Consider the following 20,790-nt stretch of genomic DNA (forward strand, 5'->3'; position numbering starts at 1 on the left):
CGGGCACTTGGACTTCTAGGTTAACGAACGGGCTCTTGGACTATGTATGTTACCTAGCGGGCACTTGGACTATCTAGGTTAGGTAACGGGCACTTGGACTATCTAGGTTACCTAGCGGGAACCTGGACAATGTAAGTTACCTAGCGGGCACTTGGAGTATCTAGGTTACCTAACGGGCACTTGACTATCTAGGTTACATGGCGGGCACTTGGACTATGTAGGTTAACTTGCGAGCACTTCGACTCTAGGTTACCTAGCGGGCACTTGGACTATCTGGGTTACCTAGCAGGCCCTTGGACTATGTAGGTTTCCTAGTGGGCACTTGGATTATCTAGGTTGACGAACGGGCACTTGGACTATGTAGGTAACCTAGCAGGCACTTGGACTATCTAGGTTAACCAGCGGGCACTTGGACGATATAGGTTAACTAGTGGGCACTTGGATTATCTATGTTACCTAGCGGGCGCTTGGACTATGTAGGTTAACTAGCGGGCATTTGGACTATATAGATAACCTAGTGGGCACTTAGACTCTGTAGGTTACCTAGCGGGCACTTGGACTATCTAGGTTACCTAGCGGGCACTTGGACTATCTAGGTTAACGAACGGGCACTTGGACTATGTAGGTTACCTAGCGGGCACTTGGACTATGTAGGATCCCTATCGGACATTTGGACTACTTAGGTTACCTAGCGTGCCCTTGGACTATCTAGGTTAACTAGCGGGCACTTGGACTATCTAGGTTACCTAGTAGGCACTTGGACTATGTAGGTTCCCTAGCGGGCATTTGGACTATATAGATAACCTAGCGGGCATTTAGACTTTGTAGGTTACCTACCAGGCTGTTGGACTATCTAGGTTACCTCGCGGGCACTGGGACTATCTAGGTTAACTAACGGGCACTTGGACTATGTAGGTTCCCTAGAGGGCCCTTGGACTATGTAAGTTCCCAAGAGGGCACTTGGTCTATGTGGGTTCCCTAGCGGGTATTTGGGCTATCTAGGTTACCTAACGGGCACTTGGACTATGTAGGTTACCTAGCGGGCATTTGGACTATGTAGGTAACCTAGCGGGCACTTGGACTATGTATGTTCTCTATCGGGCACTTGGAGAATGTAGGTTAACTAGGGGGCACTAGGACAATGTAGGTTACCTAGCGGGCCTTTGGAGTATCTAGGTTTCCTAGCGGGAACTTCTACTATGTAGGTTAACTAGTGGGCACTTGGACTATCTAGGTTACCTAGCAGGCACTTGGACTATGTAGGTTAACTAGTGGGCACTTGGACTATCTAGGTTACCTAGCAGGCACTTGGACTATCTATGTTAACTAGCGGGCACTTGGAATAGGTAGGTTCCCTAGCGGGCACGTGGTCTATCTAGGTTAACTAGCGGGCACTTGGACTATCTAGGTTAAGTAGCGAGCACTTGGATTATCTAGGTTAACTAGTGGGCACTTGGACTATTAGGGTCCCTAGAGGGCATTTGGACTATATAGGTTACCTAGCGGGCACTTGGACTATGTAGGTTAACGAACAGGCACTTGGACTATGTAGGTAACCTAGTGTTCACTTGAACTGTCTAGGTTACCTAGCGGGCCCTTGGACGATGTAGGTTAACTAGCGTGCCCTTGGACTATCTAGGTTAACTAGCGGGAACTTGGTCGATCTAGGTTAACTAGCGGGCACTTGGAATATCTAGGTTACCTAGCGGGCATTTGGACTATGTAGGTTACCTAGCGGGCCCTTGGACTGTCTAGGTTACCTAGGGGGAACTTGGACTATATAGGTTACCTAGCGGGCACTTGGACTATGTAGGTTGCCTAGTGGGCACTTGGACTATCTAGGTTAACGAACGGGCACTTGGAATATGCAGGTAACCTAGCGGGCCCTTGGACTGTCTAGGCTACCTAGCGGGCACTTGGACTTCTAGGTTAACGAACGGGCTCTTGGACTATGTATGTTACCTAGCGGGCACTTGGACTATCTAGGTTAGGTAACGGGCACTTGGACTATCTAGGTTACCTAGCGGGAACCTGCACAATGTAAGTTACCTAGCGGGCACTTGGACTATCTAGGTTACCTAACGGGCACTTGACTATCTAGGTTACATGGAGGGCACTTGGACTATGTAGGTTAACTTGCGAGCACTTCGACTCTAGGTTACCTAGCGGGCACTTGGACTATCTAGGTTACCTAGCAGGCCCTTGGACTATGTAGGTTTCCTAGTGGGCACTTGGACTATCTAGGTTAAGGAACGGTCACTTGGACTATGTAGGTAACCTAGCAGGCACTTGGACTATCTAGGTTAACCAGTGGGCACTTGGACGATATAGGTTAACTAGTGGGCACTTGGATTATCTATGTTACCTAGCGGGCACTTGGACTATGTAGGTTAACTAGCGGGCATTTGGACTATATAGATAACCTAGTGGGCACTTAGACTCTGTAGGCTACCTAGCGGGCACTTGGACTATCTAGGTTACCTAGCGGGCACTTGGACAGTCTAGGTTACCTAGCGGGCACTTGGACTATCTAGGTTAACGAACGGGCACTTGGACTATGTAGGTTACCTAGCGGGCACTTGGACTATGTAGGATCCCTATCGGACATTTGGACTACATAGGTTACCTAGCGTGCCCTTGGACTATCTAGGTTAACTAGCGGGCACTTGGACTATCTAGGTTACCTAGTGGGCACTTGGACTATGTAGGTTCCCTAGCGGGCATTTGGACTATATAGATAACCTAGCGGGCATTTAGACTTTGTAGGTTACCTACCGGGCTGTTGGACTATCTAGGTTACCTCGCGGGCACTGGGACTATCTAGGTTAACTAACGGGCACTTGGACTATGTAGGTTCCCTAGAGGGCCCTTGGACTATGTAAGTTCCCAAGAGGGCACTTGATCTATGTGGGTTCCCTAGCGGGTATTTGGGCTATCTAGGTTACCTAACGGGCACTTGGACTATGTAGGTTACCTAGCGGGCATTTGGACTATGTAGGTAACATAGCGGGCACTTGGACTATGTATGTTCTCTATTGGGCACTTGGAGAATGTAGGTTAACTAGGGGGCACTAGGACAATGTAGGTTACCTAGCGGGCCTTTGGAGTATCTAGGTTTCCTAGGGGGAACTTGGACTATGTAGGTTAACTAGTGGGCACTTGGACTATCTAGGTTACCTAGCAGGCACTTGGACTATGTAGGTTAACTAGTGGGCACTTGGACTATCTAGGTTACCTAGCAGGCACTTGGACTATCTATGTTAACTAGCGGGCACTTGGAATAGGTAGGTTCCCTAGCGGGCACTTGGTCTATCTAGGTTAACTAGCGGGCACTTGGAGTATCTAGGTTAAGTAGCGAGCACTTGGATTATCTAGGTTAACTAGTGGGCACTTGGATTATTAGGGTCCCTAGAGGCCATTTGGACTATATAGGTTACCTAGCGGGCACTTGGACTATGTAGGTTAACGAACAGGCACTTGGACTATGTAGGTAACCTAGTGTTCACTTGAACTGTCTAGGTTACCTAGCGGGCCCTTGGACGATGTAGGTTAACTAGCGTGCCCTTGGACTATCTAGGTTAATTAGCGGGCCCTTGGACTATGTAGGTTAACTAGCGGGCACTTGGACGATCTAGGTTAACTAGCGGGTACTTGGACTATGTAGGTTAACTAGCGGGCCCTTGGACTATGTAGATTAACTAGTGGCACTTGGACTATCTACGTTAACTAGCGGGCCCTTGGACTATGTAGATTCCCTAGCGGGCACTTGGACTATGTATGTTCCAGAGCGGGCACTTGGACTATGTTGGTTACCTAGCAGGCACTTGGACTATGTAGGTTCCAGAGTGGGCACTTGGATTATCTAGGTTCCCTAGCGAGCACTTGGACTATGTAGGTTAACTAGAGGACACTTGGACTATCTAGGTTAACTAGTGGGCCCTTGGACAATATAGGTTAACTAGCAGGCACTTGGACAATCCAGGTTAACTAGCGGGCACTTGGACAATCTAGGTTAACTAGCGGGCACTTGGACAGTCTAGGTTACCTAGCGGGCACTTGGACTATCTAGGTTAACGAACGGGCACTTGGACTATGTAGGTTACCTAGCGGGCACTTGGACTATGTAGGATCCCTATCGGACATTTGGACTACATAGGTTACCTAGCGTGCCCTTGGACTATCTAGGTTAACTAGCGGGCACTTGGACTATCTAGGTTACCTAGTGGGCACTTGGACTATGTAGGTTCCCTAGCGGGCATTTGGACTATATAGATAACCTAGCGGGCATTTAGACTTTGTAGGTTACCTACCGGGCTGTTGGACTATCTAGGTTACCTCGCGGGCACTGGGACTATCTAGGTTAACTAACGGGCACTTGGACTATGTAGGTTCCCTAGAGGGCCCTTGGACTATGTAAGTTCCCAAGAGGGCACTTGATCTATGTGGGTTCCCTAGCGGGTATTTGGGCTATCTAGGTTACCTAACGGGCACTTGGACTATGTAGGTTACCTAGCGGGCATTTGGACTATGTAGGTAACATAGCGGGCACTTGGACTATGTATGTTCTCTATTGGGCACTTGGAGAATGTAGGTTAACTAGGGGGCACTAGGACAATGTAGGTTACCTAGCGGGCCTTTGGAGTATCTAGGTTTCCTAGGGGGAACTTGGACTATGTAGGTTAACTAGTGGGCACTTGGACTATCTAGGTTACCTAGCAGGCACTTGGACTATGTAGGTTAACTAGTGGGCACTTGGACTATCTAGGTTACCTAGCAGGCACTTGGACTATCTATGTTAACTAGCGGGCACTTGGAATAGGTAGGTTCCCTAGCGGGCACTTGGTCTATCTAGGTTAACTAGCGGGCACTTGGAGTATCTAGGTTAAGTAGCGAGCACTTGGATTATCTAGGTTAACTAGTGGGCACTTGGACTATTAGGGTCCCTAGAGGCCATTTGGACTATATAGGTTACCTAGCGGGCACTTGGACTATGTAGGTTAACGAACAGGCACTTGGACTATGTAGGTAACCTAGTGTTCACTTGAACTGTCTAGGTTACCTAGCGGGCCCTTGGACGATGTAGGTTAACTAGCGTGCCCTTGGACTATCTAGGTTAATTAGCGGGCCCTTGGACTATGTAGGTTAACTAGCGGGCACTTGGACGATCTAGGTTAACTAGCGGGTACTTGGACTATGTAGGTTAACTAGCGGGCCCTTGGACTATGTAGATTAACTAGTGGCACTTGGACTATCTACGTTAACTAGCGGGCCCTTGGACTATGTAGATTCCCTAGCGGGCACTTGGACTATGTATGTTCCAGAGCGGGCACTTGGACTATGTTGGTTACCTAGCAGGCACTTGGACTATGTAGGTTCCAGAGTGGGCACTTGGATTATCTAGGTTCCCTAGCGAGCACTTGGACTATGTAGGTTAACTAGAGGACACTTGGACTATCTAGGTTAACTAGTGGGCCCTTGGACAATATAGGTTAACTAGCAGGCACTTGGACAATCCAGGTTAACTAGCGGGCACTTGGACAATCTAGGTTAACTAGCGGGCAGCTGGACTATCAAAGTTAACAAGTGAGCCCTTGGACTATGTACTTTAACTAGTGGGTCCTTGGACTATCTTGGTTACCTAGCGGGCACTGGGACTATATAGGTTACCTAGCAGGCACTTGGACTATGTAAGTTACCTAGTGGACCCTTGGACTATCTAGGTTAACGAACGGGCACTTGTAATATTCAGGTAACCTAGCGGGCACTTGGACTCTTTAGGTTACCTGGCGGGCACTTGGACTTCTAGGTTAACGATCGGGCTCTTGGATTATGTAGGTTGCCTAGCGGGCATTTGGACTATGTAGGTTACCTAGCGGGCCCATGGACTGTCTAGGTTACCTAGGGGGAACTTGGACTATATAGGTTACCTAGCGGGCACTTGGACTATGTAGGTTGCCTAGTGGGCACTTGGACTATCTAGGTTAACGAACGGGCACTTGGAATATGCAGGTAACCTAGCGGGCCCTTGGACTGTCTAGGCTACCTAGCGGGCACTTGGACTTCTAGGTTAACGAACGGGCTCTTGGACTATGTATGTTACCTAGCGGGCACTTGGACTATCTAGGTTAGGTAACGGGCACTTGGACTATCTAGGTTACCTAGCGGGAACCTGGACAATGTAAGTTACCTAGCGGGCACTTGGACTATCTAGGTTACCTAACGGGCACTTGACTATCTAGGTTACATGGCGGGCACTTGGACTATGTAGGTTAACTTGCGAGCACTTCGACTCTAGGTTACCTAGCGGGCACTTGGACTATCTAGGTTACCTAGCAGGCCCTTGGACTATGTAGGTTTCCTAGTGGGCACTTGGACTATCTAGGTTAACGAACGGGCACTTGGACTATGTAGGTAACCTAGCAGGCACTTGGACTATCTAGGTTAACCAGCGGGCACTTGCACGATATAGGTTAACTAGTGGGCACTTGGATTATCTATGTTACCTAGCGGGCACTTGGACTATGTAGGTTAACTAGCGGGCATTTGGACTATATAGATAACCTAGTGGGCACTTAGACTCTGTAGGTTACCTAGCGGGCACTTGGACTATCTAGGTTACCTAGCGGGCACTTGGACAGTCTAGGTTACCTAGCGGGCACTTGGACTATCTAGGTTAACGAACGGGCACTTGGACTATGTAGGTTACCTAGCGGGCACTTGGACTATGTAGGATCCCTATCGGACATTTGGACTACTTAGGTTACCTAGCGTGCCCTTGGACTATCTAGGTTAACTAGCGGGCACTTGGACTATCTAGGTTACCTAGTGGGCACTTGGACTATGTAGGTTCCCTAGCGGGCATTTGGACTATATAGATAACCTAGCGGGCATTTAGACTTTGTAGGTTACCTACCGGGCTGTTGGACTATCTAGGTTACCTCGCGGGCACTGGGACTATCTAGGTTAACTAACGGGCACTTGGACTATGTAGGTTCCCTAGAGGGCCCTTGGACTATGTAAGTTCCCAAGAGGGCACTTGGTCTATGTGGGTTCCCTAGCGGGTATTTGGGCTATCTAGGTTACCTAACGGGCACTTGGACTATGTAGGTTACCTAGCGGGCATTTGGACTATGTAGGTAACCTAGCGGACACTTGCACTATATAGGTTGCCTAGCGGGCACTTGGACTATGTAGGTTAACTAGAGGACACTTGGACGATCTAGGTTAACTAGCGGGCACTTGGATGATCTAGGTTAACTAACGGGCACTTGGAATATCAAAGTTAACAAGCGACCCTTGGACTATGCGAGATAAATAGCGGGCCATTGGACTATCTAGTTTCCCTAGCGGGCACTTGGACTATCTTGGTTACCTAGCGGGCCCGTGGACTATGTAGATTACCTAGCGGGCACTTGGACTATCTAGGTTAACGAACGGGCACTTGGACTATGTACGTCCCCTAGTGGGCACTTGGACTATCTAGGTTAACTAGCGGGCACTTGGACTATGTAGGTTACCTAGCAGGCACTTGGATTATGAAGAATCCCTAGCGGGCACTTGGACTATCTAGGTTAACTAGCAGGCGCTTGGACTATGTAGGTTAACTAGCAGACACTTCCACGATCTAGGTTAACTAGCGGGCCCTTACACTATGAAGGTTAACTAGCGGGCACTAGGACTGTCTAGGTTACCTAGCGGGCACTTGGATTATCTAGGTTAACGAACGGGCACTTGGACTATGTAGGTTACCTAGCCGCCAATTGGACTATCTAGGTTAGCTAACAGGCACTTGGACTATCTAGGTTCCCTAGCGGGCTCTTGTACTATCTAGGTTACCTAGCTGGCACTTGGACTATGTAGGTCAACTAGCGGGCCCTTGGACTACCTAGGATAGCTAACGGGCACATAGATTATGTAGGTTAACTAGGGGGTACTTGGAATATGTAGGTAAATTAGCGGACACTTGCACTATGTAGGTTAATTAGCGGGCCCATTGACTATGGAGGTTTACTAGAGGGCCCTTGGACTATCTAGGTTCCCTAAAGGGCACTTGGACTATCTAGGATACCGAATGGGCACTTGTACAATCTAGGTTACCTAGCAGGAACTTGGACTATCTAGGTTAACTAGCGGACACTTGCACTATCTAGGTTACCTAGCAGGCACTTGGACTATCTATGTTAACTAGAGGGCAATTGGAATATGTAGGTAAACTAGCGGACACTTGGACTATCTAGGTTACCTAGCAGGCATTTGGACTATCTAGGTTAACTAGCGGGCATTTGGACTATCTAGGTTAAGTAGCGTTCACTTGGACTATGTAGGTTCCTTAGCGGGCACTTGGACTATCTAGGTTACCTAGCGGGCACTTGGACTATGTAGGTTAACTAGCGTGCCCTTGGACTATCTAGGTTACGTAGCGGGCACTTGGTATATAGGTTAACTAGCGGGCACTTGGACTATGTAGGTTAACTAGCGGACACTTGCACGATCTAGGTTAACTAGCGGGCCCTTATACTATGTAGGTTAACTAGTGGGCCCATAGATTATGTAGGTTTACTAGCAGGCACTTGGACTATCTAGGTTCCTTAGCGGGCACTTGGACTATGTAGTTTGCCTTGCGGGCATTTGGACTATGTAGGTTACCAAGCGGGCACTTGGACTATCTAGGTTACCTAGCAGGCACTTTGACTATCTAGGTTAACTAACGGGCACTTGTACTATGTAGGTTGCCACCGGGCACTTGGACTATCTAGGTCAACTAGCGGGCCTTTGTACTATGTAGGTTAAATAGCGAGCACATGGAGTATCTAGGTAAACTAGCAGACCTTGGACTAGGTAGGTTACTAGCGGACCCTTGGACTATGTAGGTTAACTAGCGGGCACTTGGAAGATCTAGGTTAACTAGAGGACACTTGGACTATATAGGTTCCCTAGCGGGCATTTGCACTATGTAGGTTGCCTACTGGCACTTGGACTATGTAGGTTCCCTATCGGGCACTTGGACTATGTAGGGTAACTAGCGGGCACTTGGACTGTCTAGGTTACCTAGCGGGCACTTGGATTATCTAGGTTAACGATCGGGCACTTGGACTATGTAGGTTACCTAGCCGCCACTTGGACTATCTAGGTTAGCTAACAGGCACTTGGACTATCTAGGTTCCCTAGCGGGCTCTTGTACTATCTAGGTTACCTAGCTGGCACTTGGACTATGTAGGTCAACTAGCGGGCCCTTGGACTATCTAGGTTAGCTAACGGTCACTTAGATTATGTAGGTTAACTAGCGGGCACTTGGAATATGTAGGTTAACTAGCGGACACTTGCACTATGTAGGTTAACTAGCGGGCCCATGGACTATATAGGTTTACTATCGGGCCCATGGACTATCTAGGTTCCCTAAAGGGCACTTGGACTATCTAGGTTACCGAACGGGCAATTGGACTATGTAGGTTACCTAGCTGCCTTTGGACTATCTAGGTTAGCTAACAGGCACTTGGACTATCTAGGTTCCCTAGCGGGCACTTGTACTATCTAGGTTACCTAGCTGGCACTAGGACTATGTAGGTCAACTAGCGGGCCCTTGGACTATCTAGGTTAGCTAACGGTCACTTAGATTATGTAGGTTAACTAGCGGGCACTTGGAATATGTAGGTTAACTAGCGGACAGTTGCACTATGTAGGTTAACTAGCGGGCATTTATACTTTGTAGGTTACCTACCGGGCTGTTGGAGTATCTAGGTTACCTAGCGGGCACTGGGACTATCTAGGTTAACTAACGGGCACTTGGACTATGTAGGTTCCCTAGAGGGCCCTTGGACTATGTAAGTTCCCTAGAGGTCACTTGGACTATGTGGGTTCCCTAGCGGGCATTTGGGCTATCTAGGTTACCTAACGGGCACTTGGACTATGTAGGTTACCTAGTGGGCATTTGGACTATGAAGGTTCTCTTTCGGGCACTTGGAGAATGTAGGTTAACTAGGGGGCACTAGGACAATGTAGGTTACCCAGCGGGCCTTTGGACACTCTAGGTTAACTAGTGAGCCCTTGGACTATGTAGGTTAACTAGCAGGCACTTGGACTATGTAGGTTAACTACCGGGCACTTGGAAGATATAGGTTAACTAGCGTGTACTTGGACTATGTAGGTTAACTAGCGGGTCCTTGGACTATGTAGATTCCCTAGCGGGCACTTGGAATATGTATGTTCCAGAGAGGGCACTTGGACTATGTAGGTTACCTAGCAGGCACTTGGACTATGTAGATTCCAGAGCGGGCACTTGGACTATCTAGGTTCCAGAGCAGGCACTTGGACTATCTAGGTTCCTTAGCGGGCACTTGTACTATGTAGGTTAACTAGCGTGCCCTTGGACTATCTTGGTTACGTAGCAGGCACTTGGTATATAGGTTAACTAGCGGGCACTTGGACTATATAGGTTAACTAGGGGACACTTGCACGATCTAGGTTAACTAGCGGGCCCTTGCACTATGTAGGTTAACTAGCGGGCCCATGGATTATGTAGGTTTACTAGCAGGCACTTGGACTATCTAGGTTAACTAGCGGGCACTTGGACTATGTAGTTTCCCTAGCGGGCATTTGGACTATTTAGGTTACCTAGCGGGCACATGGACTATGTAGGTTACCTAGCGGGCACTTGGACTATCTAGGTTACCTAGCAGGCACTTTGACTATCTAGGTTAACTAACGGGCACTTGGACTATGTAGGTTGCCTAGCGGGCACTTGGATTATGTAGGTTCCCTATCGGGCACTTGGACTATATAGGTTACCTAGCGGGCACTTGGATTATCTCGTTTAACGAACGGGCACTTGGACTATGTAGGTTACCTAGCCGCCTTTGGACTATCTAGGTTAGCTAACAGGCACTTGGACTATCTAGGTTCCCTAGCGGGCACTTGTACTATCTAGGTTACCTAGCTGGCACTAGGACTATGTAGGTCAACTAGCGGGCCCTTGGACTATCTAGGTTAGCTAACGGTCACTTAGATTATGTAGGTTAACTAGCGGGCACTTGGAATAGCTGGGTTAACTAGCGGACAGTTGCACTATGTAGGTTAACTAGCGGGCGCATGGACTATGTAGGTTTATTAGCGGGCCCTTGGACTATTTAGGTTCCCAAAAGGGCACTTGGACTATCTAGGTTACCGAACGGGCACTTGGACTATCTAGGTTACCTAGCGGGCACTTGGACTATGTAGACTAACTAGGGAGCCCTTGGACGATCTAGGTTACCTAGCGGGTACTTGAACTATCTAGGTTAACTAGCGGGCACTTGCACTATCTAGGTTACCTAGCGGGCACTTGGACTATGTATGTTCCCTAGGGGCACTTGGACTATCCTGTTAACTAACGGGCACTTGGACTATGTAGGTTGCCTAGCGGGCACTTGGATTATGTAGGTTCCCTATCGGGCACTTGGACTATGTAGGTTAACTAGCGGGCACTTGGACTGTCTAGGTTACCTAGCGGGCACTTGGATTATCTCTTTTAACGAACGGGCACTTGGACTATGTAGGTTACCTAGCCGCCTTTGGACTATCTAGGTTAGCTAACAGGCACTTGGACTATCTAGTTTCCCTAGCGGGCACTTGTACTATCTAGGTTACCTAGCTGGCACTTGGACTATGTAGGTCAACTAGCGGGCCCTTGGACTATCTAGGTTAGCTAACGGTCACTTAGATTATGTAGGTTAACTAGCGGGCACTTGGAATATGTAGGTTAACTAGCGGACAGTTGCACTATGTAGGTTAACTAGCGGGCGCATGGACTATGTAGGTTTACTAGCGGGCCCTTGGACTATCTAGGTTCCCTAAAGGGCACTTGGACTATATAGGTTACCGAACGGGCACTTGGACTATCTAGGTTACCTAGCGGGCACTTGGACTATGTAGGCTAACTAGGGAGACTTTGGACGATCTAGGTTACCTAGCGGGTACTTGAACTATCTAGGTTAACTAGCGGGCATTTGCACTATCTAGGTTACCAGCGGGCACTTGGACTATGTATGATCCCTAGGGACACTTGGACTATCTATGTTAACTAGCGGACACTTGGAATATGTAGGTTACCTAGCAGGCACTTGGACTATCTAGGTTAACTAGCGGGCACTTGGACTATCTAAGTTAACTAGCGTGCACTTGGACTATGTAGGTTCCTTAGCAGGCACTTGGACTAGCTAGGTTGCCTAGCGGGCACTTGGACTATGTAGGTTAACTAGCAGGCACTTGGAAAATCTAGGTTAACTAGCGGGCACATGGAATATGTAGGTTAACTAGAGGACACTTGGACTATCTAGGTTAACTAGTGGGCCCTTGGACAATATAGGTTAACTAGCAGGCACTTGGACAATCCAGGTTAACTAGCGGGCACTTGGACAATCTAGGATAACTAGCGGGCAGCTGGACTATCAAAGTTAACAAGTGAGCCCTTGGACTATGCAGTTTAACTAGTGGGTCCTTGGACTATCTTGGTTACCTAGCGGGCACTTGGACTATATAGGTTACCTAGCAGGCACTTGGACTATGTAGGTTACCTAGTGGACACTTGGACTATCTAGGTTAACGAACGGGCACTTGTAATATTCAGGTAACCTAGCGGGCACTTGGACTCTGTAGGTTACCTGGCGGGCACTTGGACTTCTAGGTTAACGATCGGGCTCTTGGATTATGTAGGTTGCCTAGCGGGCACTTGGACTATCTAGATTAGGTAACGGGAACTTGGACTATCTAGGTTACCTAGCGGGAACTTGGACAATGTAAGTTACCTAGCAGGCACTTGCACTATCTAGGTTACACAGCGGGCACTTGGACTATGTAGGTTAACCTGCGAGCACTTGGACTCTAGGTTACCTAGCGGGCACTTGGACTATCTAGGTTACCTAGTGGGCACTTGGACTATGTAAGTTCCCTAGCCGGCACTTGGACTATCTAGGTTAACTAGCGGGCACTTGGACGATCTAGTTTAACTAGCGGGCACTTGGACTATCTAGTTTACCTAGCGGGCATTTGGACTATGTAGGTTACCTAGCGGGCCCTTGGACTGTCTAGGTTACCTAGGGGGAACTTGGACTATATAGGTTACCTAGCGGGCACTTGGACTATGTAGGTTGCCTAGTGGGCACTTGGACTATCTAGGTTAACAAACGGGCACTTGTAATATGCAGTTAACCAAGCGGGCCCTTGGACTGTCTAGGCTACCTAGCGGGCACTTGGACTTCTAGGTTAACGAACGGGCTCTTGGACTATGTATGTTACCTAGCGGGCACTTGGATTATCTAGGTTAGGTAACGGGCACTTGGACTATCTAGGTTACCTAGCGGGAACTTGGACAATGTAAGTTACCTCGCGGGCACTTGGACTATCTAGGTTACCTAACGGGCACTTGACTATCTAGGTTACATGGCGGGCACTTGGAATATGTAGGTTAACTTGCGAGCACTTCGACTCTAGGTTACCTAGCGGGCACTTGGACTATCTAGGTTACCTAGCGGGCCCTTGGACTATGTAGGTTTCCTAGCGGGCACTTGGACTATCTTGGTTAACGAACAGGCACTTGGACTATGTAGGTTAACTTGCGAGCACTTCGACTCTAGGTTACCTAGCGGGCACTTGGACTATCTAGGTTACCTAGCAGGTCCTTGGACTATGTAGGTTTCCTAGTGGGCACTTGGACTATCTAGGTTAACGAACGGGCACTTGGACTATGTAGGTAACCTAGCAGGCACTTGGACTATCTAGGTTAACCAGCGGGCACTTGCACGATATAGGTTAACTAGTGGGCACTTGGATTATCTATGTTACCTAGCGGGCACTTGGACTATGTAGGTTAACTAGCGGGCATTTGGACTATATAGATAACCTAGTGGGCACTTAGACTCTGTAGGTTACCTAGCGGGCACTTGGACTATCTAGGTTACCTAGCGGGCACTTGGACAGTCTAGGTTACCTAGCGGGCACTTGGACTATCTAGGTTAACGAACGGGCACTTGGACTATGTAGGTTACCTAGCGGGCACTTGGACTATGTAGGATCCCTATCGGACATTTGGACTACTTAGGTTACCTAGTGGGCACTTGGACTATCTAGGTTAACTAGCGGGCACTTGGACTATCTAGGTTACCTAGTGGGCACTTGGACTATGTAGGTTCCCTAGCGGGCATTTGGACTATATAGATAACCTAGCGGGCATTTAGACTTTGCAGGTTACCTACCGGTCTGTTGGACTATCTAGGTTACCTCGCGGGCACTGGGACTATCTAGGTTAACTAATGGGCACTTGGACTATGTAGGTTCCCTAGAGGGCCCTTGGACTATGTAAGTTCCCAAGAGGGCACTTGGTCTATGTGGGTTCCCTAGCGGGCATTTGGGCTATCTAGGTTACCTAACGGGCACTTGGACTATGTAGGTTACCTAGCGGGCATTTGGACTATGTAGGTAACCTAGCGGGCACTTGGACTATGTAGGTTCTCTATCGGGCACTTGGAGAATGTAGGTTAACTAGGGGGCACTAGGACAATGTAGGTTACCTAGCGGGCCTTTGGAGTATCTAGGTTTCCTAGGGGGAACTTGGACTATGTAGGTTAACTAGTGGGCACTTGGACTATCTAGGTTACCTAGCAGGCACTTGGACTATGTAGGTTAACTAGTGGGCACTTGGACTATCTAGGTTACCTAGCAGGCACTTGGACTATCTATGTTAACTAGCGGGCACTTGGAATAGGTAGGTTCCCTAGCGGGCACTTGGTCTATCTAGGTTAAGTAGCGAGCACTTGGATTATCTAGGTTAACTAGTGGGCACTTGGACTATTAGGGTCCCTAGAGGCCATTTGGACTATATAGGTTACCTAGCGGGCACTTGGACTATGTAGGTTAACGAACAGGCACTTGGACTATGTAGGTAACCTAGTGTTCACTTGAACTGTCTAGGTTACCTAGCGGGCCCTTGGACGATGTAGGTTAACTAGCGTGCCCTTGGACTATCTAGGTTAATTAGCGGGCCCTTGGACTATGTAGGTTAACTAGCGGGCACTTGGACGATCTAGGTTAACTAGCGGGTACTTGGACTATGTAGGTTAACTAGCGGGCCCTTGGACTATGTAGATTAACTAGTGGCACTTGGACTATCTACGTTAACTAGCGGGCCCTTGGACTATGTAGATTCCCTAGCGGGCACTTGGACTATGTATGTTCCAGAGCGGGCACTTGGACTATGTTGGTTCCCTAGCAGGCACTTGGACTATGTAGGTTCCAGAGTGGGCACTTGGATTATCTAGGTTCCCTAGCGAGCACTTGGACTATGTAGGTTAACTAGCGGACACTTGGACGATCTAGGTTAATTAGCGGGTACTTCGACTATGTAGGTTAACTAGCGGGCCCTTGGATTATGTAGATTAACTAGCGGCACTTGGACTATCTACGTTAACTAGCGGGCTCTTGTACTATGTAGATTCCCTAGCGGGCATTTGGACCATGTATGTTCCCTAGCGGGCACTTGGACTATGAATGTACCTTACGGACACTTGAACTATGTAAGTTAACCACCGGGCACTTGGACTATGTAGGTTAACTAGCGGGCCCTTGGACTACGTAGGTTAACTAGCGGACACTTGCACTATGTAGGTTACCTAGCGGGCACTTGGACTATGTAGGTTAACTAGAGGACACTTGGACGATCTAGGTTAACTAGCGGGCACTTGGATGATCTAGGTTAACTAACGGGCACTTGGACTATCAAAGTTAACAAGCGACCCTTGGACTATGCAGGATAAATAGCGGGCCATTGGACTATCTAGGTTTCCTAGCGGGCACTTGGACTATCTTGGTTACCTAGCGGGCCCGTGGACTATGTAGATTACCTAGCGGGCACTTGGACTATCTAGATTAACGAACGGGCACTTGGACTATGTAGGTAACCTAGCAGGCACTTGGACTGTCTAGGTTACCTAGCGGGCACTTTGACTATCTAGGTTAACTAGCGGACCTTGGACTATGTAGGTTAACTAGCAGGCCCTTGGACTATGTAGGTTAACTAGCAGGCACTTGGACTATCTACGTTAACTAGCGGGCTCTTGTACTATGTAGATTCCCTACGGGCATTTGGACTATGTATGTTCCCTAGCGGGCACTTGGACTATGTATGTACCTTACGGACACTTGAACTATGTAAGTTAACCACCGGGCACTTGGACTATGTAGGTTAACTAGCGGGCCCTTGGACTACGTAGGTTAACTAGCGGACACTTGCACTATGTAGGTTACCTAGCGGGCACTTGGACTATGTAGGTTAACTAGAGGACACTTGGACGATCTAGGTTAACTAGCGGGAACTTGGATGATCTAGGTTAACTAACGGGCACTTGGACTATCAAAGTTAACAAGCGACCCTTGGACTATGTAGGATAAATAGCGGGCACTTGGACTATCTAGGTTAACGAACGGGCACTTGGACTATGTAGGTAACCTAGCAGGCACTTGGACTGTCTAGGTTACCTAGCGGGCACTTTGACTATCTAGGTTAACTAGCGGACCTTGGACTATGTAGGTTAACTAGCAGGCACTTGGACTATCTAGGTTTCCTAGCAGGCACTTGGACTATGTAAATACCCTAGCGTGCACTTGGACTATCTAGGTTACCTAGCGGGCACTTGGACTATGTACGTCCCCTAGTGGGACTTGGACTATCTAGGTTAACTAACGGGCACTAGGACTATCTAGGTTAACTAGCGGGCACTTGGACTATGTAGGTTACCTAGCAGGCACTTGGATTATGAAGGATCCCTAGCGGGCACTTGGACTATCTAGTTTAACTAGCAGGCGCTTGGACTATGTAGGTTAACTAGCAGACACTTCCACGATCTAGGTTAACTAGCAGGCCCTTGCACTATGTAGGTTAACTAGCGGGCACTACGACTGTCTAGGTTACCTAGCGGGCACTTGGATTATCTAGGTTAACGAACGGGCACTTGGACTATGTATGTTACCTAGCCGCCACTTGGACTATCTAGGTTAGCTAACAGGCACTTGGACTATCTAGGTTCCCTAGCGGGCTCTTGTACTATCTAGGTTACCTAGCTGGCACTTGGACTATGTAGGTCAACTAGCGGGCCCTTGGACTATCTAGGTTAGCTAACGGTCACTTAGATTATGTAGGTTAACTAGCGGGCACTTGGAATATGTAGGTTAACTAGCGGACACTTGCACTATGTAGGTTAACTAGCGGGCCCATGGACTATATAGGTTTACTATCGGGCCCATGGACTATCTAGGTTCCCTAAAGGGCACTTGGACTATCTAGGTTACCGAACGGGCAATTGGACTATGTAGGTTACCTAGCTGCCTTTGGACTATCTAGGTTAGCTAACAGGCACTTGGACTATCTAGGTTACCTAGCTGGCACTAGGACTATGTAGGTCAACTAGCGGGCCCTTGGACTATCTAGGTTAGCTAACGGTCACTTAGATTATGTAGGTTAACTAGCGGGCACTTGGAATATGTAGGTTAACTAGCGGACAGTTGCACTATGTAGGTTAACTAGCGGGCATTTATACTTTGTAGGTTACCTACCGGGCTGTTGGAGTATCTAGGTTACCTAGCGGGCACTGGGACTATCTAGGTTAACTAACGGGCACTTGGACTATGTAGGTTCCCTAGAGGGCCCTTGGACTATGTAAGTTCCCTAGAGGTCACTTGGACTATGTGGGTTCCCTAGCGGGCATTTGGGCTATCTAGGTTACCTAACGGGCACTTGGACTATGTAGGTTACCTAGTGGGCATTTGGACTATGAAGGTTCTCTTTCGGGCACTTGGAGAATGTAGGTTAACTAGGGGGCACTAGGACAATGTAGGTTACCCAGCGGGCCTTTGGACACTCTAGGTTAACTAGTGAGCCCTTGGACTATGTAGGTTAACTAGCAGGCACTTGGACTATGTAGGTTAACTACCGGGCACTTGGAAGATATAGGTTAACTAGCGTGTACTTGGACTATGTAGGTTAACTAGCGGGTCCTTGGACTATGTAGATTCCCTAGCGGGCACTTGGAATATGTATGTTCCAGAGAGGGCACTTGGACTATGTAGGTTACCTAGCAGGCACTTGGACTATGTAGATTCCAGAGCGGGCACTTGGACTATCTAGGTTCCAGAGCAGGCACTTGGACTATCTAGGTTCCTTAGCGGGCACTTGTACTATGTAGGTTAACTAGCGTGCCCTTGGACTATCTTGGTTACGTAGCAGGCACTTGGTATATAGGTTAACTAGCGGGCACTTGGACTATATAGGTTAACTAGGGGACACTTGCACGATCTAGGTTAACTAGCGGGCCCTTGCACTATGTAGGTTAACTAGCGGGCCCATGGATTATGTAGGTTTACTAGCAGGCACTTGGACTATCTAGGTTAACTAGCGGGCACTTGGACTATGTAGTTTCCCTAGCGGGCATTTGGACTATTTAGGTTACCTAGCGGGCACATGGACTATGTAGGTTACCTAGCGGGCACTTGGACTATCTAGGTTACCTAGCAGGCACTTTGACTATCTAGGTTAACTAACGGGCACTTGGACTATGTAGGTTGCCTAGCGGGCACTTGGATTATGTAGGTTCCCTATCGGGCACTTGGACTATATAGGTTACCTAGCGGGCACTTGGATTATCTCGTTTAACGAACGGGCACTTGGACTATGTAGGTTACCTAGCCGCCTTTGGACTATCTAGGTTAGCTAACAGGCACTTGGACTATCTAGGTTCCCTAGCGGGCACTTGTACTATCTAGGTTACCTAGCTGGCACTAGGACTATGTAGGTCAACTAGCGGGCCCTTGGACTATCTAGGTTAGCTAACGGTCACTTAGATTATGTAGGTTAACTAGCGGGCACTTGGAATAGCTGGGTTAACTAGCGGACAGTTGCACTATGTAGGTTAACTAGCGGGCGCATGGACTATGTAGGTTTATTAGCGGGCCCTTGGACTATTTAGGTTCCCAAAAGGGCACTTGGACTATCTAGGTTACCGAACGGGCACTTGGACTATCTAGGTTACCTAGCGGGCACTTGGACTATGTAGACTAACTAGGGAGCCCTTGGACGATCTAGGTTACCTAGCGGGTACTTGAACTATCTAGGTTAACTAGCGGGCACTTGCACTATCTAGGTTACCTAGCGGGCACTTGGACTATGTATGTTCCCTAGGGGCACTTGGACTATCCTGTTAACTAACGGGCACTTGGACTATGTAGGTTGCCTAGCGGGCACTTGGATTATGTAGGTTCCCTATCGGGCACTTGGACTATGTAGGTTAACTAGCGGGCACTTGGACTGTCTAGGTTACCTAGCGGGCACTTGGATTATCTCTTTTAACGAACGGGCACTTGGACTATGTAGGTTACCTAGCCGCCTTTGGACTATCTAGGTTAGCTAACAGGCACTTGGACTATCTAGTTTCCCTAGCGGGCACTTGTACTATCTAGGTTACCTAGCTGGCACTTGGACTATGTAGGTCAACTAGCGGGCCCTTGGACTATCTAGGTTAGCTAACGGTCACTTAGATTATGTAGGTTAACTAGCGGGCACTTGGAATATGTAGGTTAACTAGCGGACAGTTGCACTATGTAGGTTAACTAGCGGGCGCATGGACTATGTAGGTTTACTAGCGGGCCCTTGGACTATCTAGGTTCCCTAAAGGGCACTTGGACTATATAGGTTACCGAACGGGCACTTGGACTATCTAGGTTACCTAGCGGGCACTTGGACTATGTAGGCTAACTAGGGAGACTTTGGACGATCTAGGTTACCTAGCGGGTACTTGAACTATCTAGGTTAACTAGCGGGCATTTGCACTATCTAGGTTACCAGCGGGCACTTGGACTATGTATGATCCCTAGGGACACTTGGACTATCTATGTTAACTAGCGGACACTTGGAATATGTAGGTTACCTAGCAGGCACTTGGACTATCTAGGTTAACTAGCGGGCACTTGGACTATCTAAGTTAACTAGCGTGCACTTGGACTATGTAGGTTCCTTAGCAGGCACTTGGACTAGCTAGGTTGCCTAGCGGGCACTTGGACTATGTAGGTTAACTAGCAGGCACTTGGAAAATCTAGGTTAACTAGCGGGCACATGGAATATGTAGGTTAACTAGAGGACACTTGGACTATCTAGGTTAACTAGTGGGCCCTTGGACAATATAGGTTAACTAGCAGGCACTTGGACAATCCAGGTTAACTAGCGGGCACTTGGACAATCTAGGATAACTAGCGGGCAGCTGGACTATCAAAGTTAACAAGTGAGCCCTTGGACTATGCAGTTTAACTAGTGGGTCCTTGGACTATCTTGGTTACCTAGCGGGCACTTGGACTATATAGGTTACCTAGCAGGCACTTGGACTATGTAGGTTACCTAGTGGACACTTGGACTATCTAGGTTAACGAACGGGCACTTGTAATATTCAGGTAACCTAGCGGGCACTTGGACTCTGTAGGTTACCTGGCGGGCACTTGGACTTCTAGGTTAACGATCGGGCTCTTGGATTATGTAGGTTGCCTAGCGGGCACTTGGACTATCTAGATTAGGTAACGGGAACTTGGACTATCTAGGTTACCTAGCGGGAACTTGGACAATGTAAGTTACCTAGCAGGCACTTGCACTATCTAGGTTACACAGCGGGCACTTGGACTATGTAGGTTAACCTGCGAGCACTTGGACTCTAGGTTACCTAGCGGGCACTTGGACTATCTAGGTTACCTAGTGGGCACTTGGACTATGTAAGTTCCCTAGCCGGC

This window comes from Tenrec ecaudatus, chromosome 1, assembly GCF_050624435.1.
Source record: "Tenrec ecaudatus isolate mTenEca1 chromosome 1, mTenEca1.hap1, whole genome shotgun sequence".
Classification (NCBI taxonomy): domain Eukaryota; kingdom Metazoa; phylum Chordata; class Mammalia; order Afrosoricida; family Tenrecidae; genus Tenrec; species Tenrec ecaudatus.